Source organism: Zeus faber, assembly GCF_960531495.2.
Source record: "Zeus faber genome assembly, chromosome: 14".
NCBI lineage: Eukaryota > Metazoa > Chordata > Actinopteri > Zeiformes > Zeidae > Zeus > Zeus faber.
Window position 1 is genome coordinate 2,220,516 of NC_137200.1, and position 12,961 is coordinate 2,233,476.

Here is a 12,961-nt window from a genome sequence, read left to right on the forward strand (position 1 = left end):
ATACAAATAGCAATAACATCAACAATTTACAAGGACCTTTGAATGCTGGACATGTTTTGGCCTTACTCAATTGTGTGTGTGTGCTTCCACACAGGGTGCGTGTGATGCGTCTTGTGCAGTAGTGCATGCGTAGTAGTAGTAGTGTTTGTAGCTTGTGCATGTGTCTGTGCATGCTGCATGTGGCTTCTGCTTGCTGTGCTTTGCTTTCAGCTACTGCCGCCGGCTAGCCCTCCTTGCGGGGTGCGCAAAGAGGAGCCCAGTGCGTAAGCCTCCTCCTGCTGGTATACAGACTCTCCACCACCAAGACCCATGCAGTGCCTCCCAGCGGCCACACGGTAACTGGGACTATGCAGTCCCAGGCTAAACTGTAGGGGATCGGGGAGCAGCAGTGGGCCCCATAGACGCGGTGCGCAGGCCCACCGGCGAGTGGACACGCCCTGGTGCCCGTCAACCACTGTCCCAGTTATGGGTAAAGGTGAAGGTGTGCAGCAAGGGCTGATGAAGGCTTTAAGGCTGAAAAGACCTGAGTATGGCTGCACCCCACAGTCATTATTAATGCGCAATGTATAGCTTCCATGGAGACACAAGACACCGAATAATCCTATACTTCCAGCGGCGGGAGTCCGTAAGAGCCACGCAGCGGACGGTGGTGCTGGTCCTCCCTCGGGAGGGCACTATGACGACTGGAGCCCAAACCCTCTCCTCCGGGGAGGGAGGGTTCAGTCTGACCACAGCCCACTGTTCAATGCACTCTTGCGCTGTAGGAGACCATGTATTATGGCAACCTACAACACAAACACAGTGAGGGAAGAGGCAAGGTTGGAAGAACTGGCACACTGTGTCGAGGAAAGGGGAGTGGAGATCCTGGCAGTCCAGGAACATAGGAGAGTGCACACAGACCAGCCAATTAACCATCACAGAGTGGGGGGTGCACGTTCATCACCTCATCGGCATGGCGTAATGATGCCCAAGCAGCAACAGGTGGCGGGACTCATGGTGAGCCCCCGAGCACGAAAGGCCCTCCGTAGAATGCAACCACACACCAACAGGATCCTTAGTGCTGATTTCGAGGGAAACCCAGTAACAACGGTCATGTGGTCACGGAGTGTGTACTCTCCCACCAACGTGGCACTGATTGAGGAAGTGGAAAGGTTCTACGATGACCTAAGAACAGCGATCCACCATGTGCCTGCTCACAACTTCCTAATAATCCTGGGGGACTTCAATTTGAGACTTGGACTGGAAGACGCACCCTTCACGTACCACGACAATACCAACCGCAACGGAGAACATCTAGCTGCCCTCCTCACGGAACATGACCTACTGGCCACCAACACCCTGTTCCGTAAGAGGATGGGCAAGAGATGGATGTTCCAGGACCGAGCCACCAGTATGCGGCGCCAACTGGACTATATACTGGTATGGAGGAAGTGGCGGAAGTCCATCTTGAACGCAGAGACCTACAGCACATTCGACTCTGTAGGCTCTGATCATCGTGTGGTCGCTACAAGGTTGCGCCTGAGCTTGAGGGTCCCTAAGAGCGCCCCAAGGACCCGGCCCGACTGGGAGGCCTTCGCGGGAAGCCCTGAACTCCAGGCCAACTACACAGCGGAGGTGAGAGCCCGCCTACATCTGCTGGCCGAGGAGGGGGAGCCAACAACTTACGAGCGGTTCCTCTCTGCTAACGAGAGGCAACCAGGAAATGGGTGCCGACAAAGGGGAGATTCAGAGCCTCCACTAGATCTAAACACCCAGAAGTTGTCCGAGCGCGGGCGCAGGTGGCAGAGGCACGCAGAAACTATGAGAGAGAGGGGACTGCAGAGAGTCGGGAGGAGCTGAACAGCACCAAACAACAGCTGTTCAACACCTACGACAGGATCAAAGGGGAGGAGATGTTGAAGAAAGTGAAGAGGGTGGAGGCAGAACATGGCGAACAGAGATACAAGGAGTCGTGGAAGGTCATAAACGAGATGAGTGGGCGCAAGAGGGAGAGAGAGGGACAGCTGGCAGGCTGCAGCAAAGAAGAGAGAGTAACCTCCTGGTTCACCCACTTCAGGGATCTCCTGGGCACCCACCCAGCAGTGGACAGAGCTGAGGAAGAGATACCTGCAGTCCTCACAAATCTTGAAATTGACAATGGCCCCTTTACAGCTACGGAGTTTGCCACAGTGAAGTCCACCCTGAAGCAAGGAAAAATTGCTGGGCCGGACGGTATCCCCCCCAGAAGCCCCTAAAAACTGCGATCGATAACATCATACTGGAGATTTGCAACCAGGCTCTGATAGATAACATCAAGCCCGACATATGGTCCCTGTCTTACATCATCCCGGTTCCCAAATCTGGAGATCTGTCTAAACCAGACAATTATCGTGGCATTAGCCTGACCTGTGTCATAGCGAAGATGTACAACATGATACTGAACCGGATTAGGGACGCCATTGACCCACACCTGAGGGATAACCAAAATGGCTGCAGAAAGGGAAGGACCACTGTAGGCCAGATCCTGGCCTTAAGGAGAATCATTGAGGAGGTGAAGAAGAACAACTTGACGGCAGTGCTGTGTTTCATTGACTTCAAAAAGGCATTTGATCCAATAGACAGAGGCATAATGCTGAAAATCCTCAAGGCTTATGGGGTCCCCCCGAATCTACTCCGGGCCATAGAGGCCATGTACAAGGGCACAAGAGCCAAGGTGGTAACCCCAGATGGCATCAGCGAGGAGTTCGAAATCCTAGCAGGGGTGCAGCAGGGAGACACTCTTGCCCCCTTCCTCTTTATCATAGCTCTGGACTACGCACTCAGGAAAGCCATCAACGTGCGGGAGCAGGAGCTTGGCTTCACAATTACACCAAGGAAGTCTAGAAGAAGCTCTGCTGTAGCCTTGGCAGACCTAGACTACGCAGATGACATCTGCCTGGTGTCTGACCGCGTGGAACAGGCACAGGAACTCCTGAACAGAGTGGAGGTGGAATGTGCTAAGGTTGGCCTCAGACTGAATGCAAAGAAGACTGAGGTAATCACCTATAACTTTCACATGGACCATCCGCCGATTACAACATCAGATGGCAACGCTCTGCGAGAGGTCAATGACTTCAAATACTTGGGTTCCTGGGTGAACTCCACAGAACAGGACCTTAAGGTCAGGAAGGCACTAGCGTGGAGGGCCCTGAACGGTATGTCAAGAGTGTGGTGCTCGAATCTCCCTCGACACATAAAGCTGAACCTATTCCACGCCACTGTGGAATCTGTCCTCCTGTATGGCTGCGAAAGCTGGACCCTGACACCCACCCTGCAGAAGTCTCTGGATGGGTGCTACACCAGAATGCTACGAGCTGTTCTGAATGTGGACCAGAACATCCACATTACCAACAAGGATCTGTACGGGCAACTGCCAAGGCTCAGCAAGAAGGTAGCATCTAGGAGGATGAGGCTGGCCGGCCACTGCCACAGACATCGGGAGCTCCCGGCCAGCAGGCTGGTCCTATGGGAACCAACGCACGGGTATCGATCGCGAGGACGTTCAGCGCTAACGTATGTGGACGTCTTGAAGAAGGATGCGGGAGCTGAAAGCTCTTCGGAGCTGGCCGGGTGTATGGAGAACCGGAAGGATTGGAGACTCCGATGGAAGCTCGTCTGAGGACAACCGAGAGAGAATTGTAGACCAATTCTCTTTGATCAATCCTGTTAGTCCTCAAAGTCTTCCCAATCAGACAGTCACATCTACACTGGTCAAAACTGCAGCCAGTGATTCCTGCTTAACTGTGGAAATAAAACACTGACTAGATGGGTTGGTTAATTGCTCCATACGCAATTACAACATAAATCGATCCCCAAGATACTGGATTTTTAAATTCAAACTAAATTTTTTTTTTTTTATTCCCAAATTAAAAGCCAATGTCCCACATATTTTACATTTATTTTAGTATTTAAATTTTTAGTAAGCGAACGTACACTAAACGTCCATTACCACTCTGAGTGTACAAAAAAAGCAACCTTATTCAATTTCAAATAAAGTTTATTTCTAGAGTAAAAATAAAATGAATAATGTTAATAATGCTGTTCAATTATACTTAAACAATTACCAGCCTTACTAAAAAAAAAATGTAACGGGTAAGGATTTAAAACAAACTATGGTATTTACTTTTTAATGTTTAGTGTTCAATCTATACTATTTAGTTATTTATCATATCCTTTAATTTAGAATTACCAATTTACTAATGCTTCATGCAATTATGCTAATCTGTTACTGCTGTAACACTGCAGACTACCCCTCTTTGGGCTAGATAAAGGATTATCTTATCTCAACCAGCAGATCAGGAACACAAGGAAAAACATTAAGCAAATCTAAAAAGAATAACTAAACTTTATAAACCAAAAACGAATGCATTTCTGCTGCTACTATGCATCATATCTGCTCTCCACGATGTCTTAAAAAAATTTGGGAGCAATTTTTCCTAATTTATATTGATCAATTTAGTTTTATCAATTTGGAATGCTCTAATCTAAATCTATTAATAAAGCACAAACCATACTCCTCACCTTTACCAAAGTCGCATTAATGAACAAATTACACTTTCCAGCAACTTAAAACCTACCACTATGATCAGCATCACAATCATCTCTAAACACAATCCAACAGCATAGACTACTGCTGTTAACTGGCACTTAAATTTAATTTAGTCTGCTAAACACCACTAGTAAACCATAATCACATAGAGAGCACCATCTGACTATTAGTTAAATCATTTAGTCCTGCAGCTTCCTCTGCTGAACCAATATCCTACTAAAATGACTTTTTACAACTCTTTGCTCGAAATTCCATCCTAAACAAAGAATCCCACATGCATCATGTGCAAACTTTCCTACTTTCATTGTCTGTCACATCCTCTTCCATAATCCTTTGTCTATCACTTACAGCTCTTTCTCGCCTTGTTATATATTTTTTCAAATTAATTTGAAACCTTACAGTATCCTTTCCAGCAATCCTAACAGATATTTTAGATTATAATGCTAGTTTTACACCGAGTACTCATGTGTGAAACCAGTTTGGCATGTTATGTACAACACACATACCACGCTTATCTCGCGATTATACATTTTTGGTTTCTGAGTTTAACAAAGCTTCATCAATGATGCGCTAGATCCGTACAATATTTAAGCTTACTCAGAGCTATTTCCTTCACAATAGATTGTCCCTCATCGATACAATCTAAGCTTACTCAAAGCTTTTCTTAATCGGTATAATATCGCAGTAAGTTCTCATCTTGTGTGCTATCACCGGGTGCGTTGCATTACATTTCACTGCATATATGTATGGAAGTATGTATATGTATGTGACAAATAAAAATCTTGAATCTTGAATCTTGAATCTTAATTTGTTCAGAATCTCGTGTTGTCTTTTTTGGATCTGTCATCATGTCCAGACGACCCCTTCTTGGATGTCTTACGGTCGGTCCCTGACTGCCGTTGTGCACACAACCTGGGCATGAAGAGGTCCAATAGAGTCAAGCAGAGAATGTCGTCGACACCAGATTGTTGGCGTAATTCTCCTTGCGTGGTCGGTGAGGTGCGTGCCCGCTACAAGGAAATAAGAGTATTAAAGATATTTATTCTGCAGAATAAAGAGAAAGATTTGTTGCGTTTACACAAATGGTCCCTTTACGATTTAGAAAAACAGAGATAACGACTAAAACATTTGAGACAGTGGTATACAGGAATGTAAGATCTCCTGTGAAAGTCTGCCTTCAAACAAATATATGCCTCAGCATTTAGACATCACTTGGTGGTAGAATCATTGATCATTTTTTCCTCTCACAATCCCCACTGGGCGGTGTCATGGGTCTGGCATTCTTCCCCAATAGACAATAAAGTTTCTTTGTGACTTGTGTATGTGTAACCATATGTCAATGGGTCTGTATTTGTGATTGTTAGATCAGTGGTGGCTGCTGTTGCCTCATATGTAAAAGGTTCTGGGTTCAATCCATCTGGTCAGTATCTTGGCTGTGGGTTTTTGCTTCCTCACAGAAATAAGTCTTATTGTCATAATTGTGTGTAACCATATGTTTACCAGTGGATATGCTTTTCTGGAAGACCGATTCAATGGAAAGTGCTTTAGCCTCCCCGCAAGAAGGCTCCGTATTTAAACCGCATTCGGAAGTGTTGTGAAATTTGTAGTCCTCTACCCCACACTGATAACTGAAGTTTGCATTTGTAGTTAATCAAATCTTTGACTTTGTGGCTGGTAATGCTCCGCATGGAGATGGTTCAAACCTCAGTGGCATTTATTTGGTCAAGTTTCATAAACAAAGGTTTATAAAATGCTGATTATAGTCTAAAACTATCTTTCCATTCTTTTGGCTTGTAGTGTTTGAATTGTGGTTTAACATCAACCCTTCAGCAAATCCCAGAAAGAGTCTAATTCAAACTTGTTAAAATCCAAACATCAGAAACATAAGCAAGTTTAAATATTGAAAATAAATCATTTGAGATCATGTATGGCATATTTGGGTTAAGGGGGTATTCTGTAGTGGAAAGGTCACAGAACTTTGTAACTGAAATAGTTGACTGAGCATTCTCTCGCTCAATACCACTCCGAAGAGATAAGTCATTCTGGTAAACAATACCAGTTAATCAGATAAATTGTTGTAATATTCAGCCAAGGACACACTGCACAGCTAGATATTATAAAGTATCTGTATTTAGACAGTCTTGTCCTTTGCAGAGACAAACGCAGATCTTTTTATAATAAATTAAAGAACCTGTTCTCCAGGGTGATCCCCCCCCAGCACCACAGATTGGCATCACATACCAGATTGGAAAAAGAATAAAAAGGAGGACATTCCTGCACCGCCAGGTACTGGTGGGGTGGCGAGCCTTCCCCCAGATTAGAGAAAAAAAAAAAAAATGGCCAAGGTAAGTGTTTTGTTCACTTAATTTCCATTTTCAGGAGGAATCTGCTGGGTTTTTTGTGAAAAACAACAAAATAAGGTAGATTTGTAAGGATGAGCGTCAGATCTGCTTGGACCTACCGAAGCACAAATACATTCATAATAATTAAACACAAAACAATTGGTGAAAAGCAATAAACAACTAATGGGAATAGTAGGGTTAAGAAAAAAGCTATGAAGTGACCTCTAATATTGTTTTTGGGGGGCAAAAACACCAAAACATTTTCTCTCAAAACGGGAAGAAAACAGGCAGGGGCTTTGTTTTGTGACAATTCTGCTGAAGGGAGATTATTTTATCAACAAACTCTGGGAACGCTGCCAGGGAGCAGATAACAGGTGGCTCTGCACTCTGGGTTAGAAGAAAAAAAAGATTAGACAATACAGAATTATTAATCACTAAATAAAAAAATGGAAAACAAGAAATGGCAGCCGCTGTCAAGATATTAACATATGAAAACCCCCTATTGTCAAAAGAAATCAGAGAATGCTCCAAAAAAAATTTAATAAAAGAACGAATCCCTACCCCATGGCCAGTGGAAGGAACATTTGACATTGATGTAGTTGGAGTTTTACATCCAGATAAAGAACGATCATAATAAGTCCAATGAAAAAAAAAAAAACTCAAGAGGAAAAGCGAAATACATGCGATAACATTCAAAAGACAGAGACTCAGAAGCACCACAAAAAAAAAAACCATATCAGGGACATGATAGATTAAAAAGATAAAGCCCCACCTCCCGGTACCCCCTCCCTACTTAGCACAAATGCCAATAAGGAAATTAACCGTGTTAGGAGATTATGAATAACACTCAGAAAAACAAACAGGAAGCCTATACCCTAGTGAAGAAGAGTTAAGGGAACAATGTGACAGTTTAGGGGGTGACCTTGAGGGAAATACATTTAATCTGAGAATGGGAAATTGTATAAAACACAGCCAAGGGTAATAAGAGGGGGAGCAACCGGATACCAGTCACGTCAAGAAACAAAATTAAGGAGGGAGAATGGAGAAGGGGATGTGGGTGACTGATGATCAAGTGCTGAAGAAGGGAACAGACAACATTTTGGATAGGAATTGAAGGAAGGCCAACGAGAGGCGAACAACAGTTGGAAATTTGACTCGAAGAGGGAATTAAATGAAACCCTAACACAGATGTGTGACCTTGACAGAGATTGACGGCACAGCAAAGAAGGAACAAGATAAACAGGATGTGAGGCAGATGCCACGATCACTGCCAAAATTAAATATGGGGACAAACTCTTGGAAAGCTGAAATGGAAGAAATTCTACATGCTTCCAGTTTGGTTAGCTATGTTGGCTCCCAGGCAAATGACTGTGACATGTTCAGTCACCGTAATCACCTATGAATGGACTAAATACCCAAACCGTATCAATCCTGATGCCATTACCACCACCCCAATAAGGAAACGGAAAGCCCACAAGCCAAGCTTATGCCCATATCACCAGGAGAGAGTGGATCAAACACACAGGAACAGACATGGATCCGTTCCGCCACGCTGCTCTGTGTAAAAGGGTAATGGATTGCAAACACCAGCCAAGAGCTGGATGAATGAGGTGGTAGGTCTATACAACATGCCTTTCCCACAATTCAAGGATCACATAGTACATGCAGTGACCAAACAAAAATCTCCAACAGAAGCGGATGCAACAAGATGAGACAATGCGGAAGCTCACTTAACAGCAGAATAACAGCAAGTTCAAGGTCTGTTCACTGCTCCACAACTACCTAATCCACCAGTAGTGGTAGAACAACAACCGGGGGGGCTAACAGATACTGTATCCCCAACAGCTACAACAGATGAGGGGAATCAGGACCCCCAAGAGGCTGAGGTAGAGCCTACAACTACCAGGGAGCAGGAGACCAACCAAGATCTTGGGGGTGTGGACAGACATACCAGGAGCAATTGCAGGATAAATCCATGGGAAAACGATGCACCTGGACAACATCAGCCCGCACACAGCCCCCACCAAGCCCTGGCGCGGGCTGCAAAATAGACATTAGATGTGCCTTGAGGGTCCCCTAGTTTGATGAATTTGATGTGTTGATGAAGGAGTGACCGCCAACTTGAGTAAAATAATAGGTTTATTACAAAAGAACTGCATCAGATCGGACCTTCCATGGACGTCCAGGAGAGAACTAAGCCGGATGGATTCTCTGCCGTATGCAACTCGGGCAGGTGCTTTTATGCTTGACCAGAAACAATGTTGACCATCTGATTCCCCTACATAGGTCACTGTTCACCTCCCTTATCACCGGGACCCCTGACAATGGGCTCTCTTGAGACCCCTGGCACCGTCTGTTAATAATTCTTATACAATGTGTTCTGTCTTGGGACGCCACACATTCCAAGACACCTCAGTCCAAAGGGAGGTCATCAGTTTGCTATCACAACAACGAGCCCTGTGAAGAACCAATGCTGCAGGTTCACTTGGCAGAAAAAAACCCAATACAGGCAATGGAAGACTCAGGAGCTGCATACAACTGTGTGGGACCTAATGATGCCATGCCAGATCGGGACAATTTGTCAAGACCGTAGGATTCTCAGGGATAAAGCAGCTGATACCACCAGACCAGTTCCTTAAAGATAAGACTATCACCTTGCCTGTATGGATATCCAACCAAACACCTCTGAAACCTCCTTGGAAGAGATGCTATCTAAACTGGGCTGTACCATTCTATGTACCCCTCAAGGACTTCTGGTAGATACGCAACATCCTATAGGGGGCATAATGGCCATTAGAAAAGATAACGAGGACATTGTGTATTGGTTGGGGAACGTACATCTACAATTTCTTGAAGAAATAAATGGGACAGGTTTATATAAGAAAATCTCCCTCAAGTAGTACCACCCAGCAATCCTCTTCACTGCAGTCTATAGTAATTCAAGAATGAAATCGAGGCCCAACCAAAACTGTGGATAGCAAACCAACCAGAGGTGGTACAGCTAGTGACCAGCTCCATTATAATGGGTAAACAAGGAGCAGCCATGGTGGTAGAGGACTCCTTATTTGACAAAGGAATTTCACATCAAGAATAGTAGTCCACACATTACCCAGCCCAGACTTTGTGAGCCCAGGATACGAACAAAACATTTGGGGCCCAAAGATAATGATCGCTGCATCAGGCCAAGCACAACCCCAAGTGGTAAGGCTTCCACAAGACTCTGAATGTCCAAACCAAACCTTGTATTTTAAATGATGACTTCTGTGCGTAGTAACCTATGTCACAACATGACACGAACATAGGATTAATTAAATCCACACAACCTGTTGAAATCAAGCTAAAAACAGGCTGTAGGCCACCATTGAAAATGTAGTACCCCTTGTGGCAGTTTGGCCACCACACAAGTGGCGTGTTCAGGGCCCTCCGGCACAGAGACATTACAATGGGAGTGTTAACACCATTTTATGGTAGAGATGAGGCTAGGTAGAATTAGCCAGGAGCAGATGGAACATGTCATGACAGGGTTCCTATCCTGAACGCATGTGGGGATGGGGTATTAAACCTGCCACTCGTTAGCCCAACCAACGAGCATCAGGTGTGGCTCGCATCTCCCCCACTCCTCCGCCAGTGCTGCTGCTGCCAGTCGGGAGAGGGTTGGTCTGGCTTCTGGATGGTTCCAGGGATGCCTGCTGGGCGGAGAAGCTGGCTACCAGCGGTTACCTGTGGTGGTTGCTGCACCGCTTCTCCCCCAGTCCTCCACCTCCCCAGGTGCTGCCGCTGCCAGTCGGGAGAGGGTTGGTGCTGGGGCCACCCATTGAACTGGGGCCAAACCATTGAACCACTGGTGGCTTCAGGGCAACTTCGGGCGGCCCTTCTGTGTCCCTTCCCTGTGCCGGAGAGTCCCTGCTCAGGTGCCAGTGTGGCAGTTTCGCCACCCGAGTGACGTTTTCAGGGCCCTCCGGCACGGAGACACAGATGACAGGGGGTTGTTAACACCAGTTTATTGTAGCACAAAGGCTAGATGGAATTAGCCAGCAGCAGATTGAACATGTCATGACACAGGCTACTATCCTGAGTGCATCTGTGGACAGGGTTTTAAACCTGCCACTCGTTAGCCCAACCAACAAGCGTCAGGTGTGGCTGCTCCACCATCCCATCCACCACACCCCTTAAACCACAAGCTGAGGAAGGAATTGCAAAAACAATAGGGGGACTTTTGAAAGCTGGAGTGCTTATACCTGAACCCCACCAGATTAGCAACACCCCTTTACTACCAATCCTCAAAGCAGGCAAAGACAAGTATTGATTAGTTCATGACTTAAGAGCAGTAAATGAATCAGTAGAAGATTATCAATCAGAAGTACCGAACCCACACACACTGCTCTCAAATGTTCCCCGGATGCCAAATGGTTTACAGTAATTGATCTTTGTTCAGCATTCTTTAGCATGCCCCTTAGCCCTTCAAGTAGACACCCATTTGCATTTACATACAGGAACTAGTCCTATACATACACAATGGTCCCCCAAGGCTTTGAGCATTGCCCCATATTTTTAACAAAGCCCTGAAGGAAGATTTAGAGGATGTGTCTGAAAATGAAGTTACAAGCATGGTTGTGTTTTGTTGTAGACCAATTGCCCATTGTGCAAGGGGGGAGGCATTAAGAAAAATAACGGAATGAAATTTTTGGGCTCCAAAATTACAACAAGAACAGTACATACAGTAATAACCAGATGTGAAACATGCCTAAAAATTAATATCAGGAAAGGAGTAACTACTCCAGTAGGACATATCCCAGTCCCTGAAGGTAAGTTTAAACATATAAAAATGGATTTTGTAGATATGATTAAACCCATACAAGGGAAAAGATACATGTTGGTAGTAGTGGACAGATTTAGCAGATGGGCAGAGTCAGTACCATCCAAACATAAAAGTGCAGATAGAGTGGTTAAATTCCTGTGCAGAGAGAATGGCAAATCATTTGTGGAAAAAACAGTGAAATGCATTTTACAAAAATTAGGAATTAGGCAAAGGCTAGGCTACGTTTATTGACCCCAGAGCCAGGGAATGGTAGAAAGAGCTAATGGGGTAATAAAAAAATAATTTCTAAAAATATGCGTGCACACAGGAATGAACTGGGTAGATGCACTACCAATTGCTATGATGTCCTTTAGAGGAAGCGTGAATAGAAAAATGCAACTAACACCGCATGAAATCCTTAGTCGACCCATGCCTGCACCAGTGCACAAAGGATCTGCCAAAGGGCCATCCTTAGAAATTCTGGAAAAAGATATGAAAGCATTCGTAAGACAAATAATTAATGTGCACAAAATAATTTATGATCATGCTATCAATATACAGAAAAAACAAGAGATCGACAAAGATCCGGCTCCATCCATTAAACCAGGAGATCAGGTGTTTGTAATGGTATTTAGAAGGAAGTGGAGCAATCCAAGAAGAGAAGGTCCCTATAGGGTGGTCAGAGCCACCACCACAGCAGTCCAAATGTAGGGTTCGCCAACGTGGTATCACTTAAACTACTGTGTAAAGGCCCCAGGAGAAGCAGGGAATGAGGAAAATCCAATTCCTGAAGAACCCGAACACCAGAGGAAAAGACAGGAAACAAGAACCAGAAAAAGGGATCAAGTGGAAAAACAACGGACTGAAATCATGCAGAATGATGGGAACAGAGCCACGAGTAACACTGCTGATCCTATTGATGGGACACCTACTCCAAATGACACTAATGGTCAAAGCTTCTCCCGAGATGCAGCAGAATTCCCAACAATTTACTTTAACAACTTGGAAACATAGATTAATCGTCAATGACACTGACATTTCACAAGCTAATGTAGAATGACTAACTCTCTATTAGGTTAAGTACTAGAGATAGATTACACAGAGTTCCACCTGAACAACTGCAGCAATTGGCAATAGCCCATTCAGAAAATGGGAAAAACACATAGAAGATGGAACTATGGAGAAAACCAAGTAGTTATGGCCCCAAAACGACTAATTCAACGTATGGACTGACTTCCAACTCGTGGTTACAAA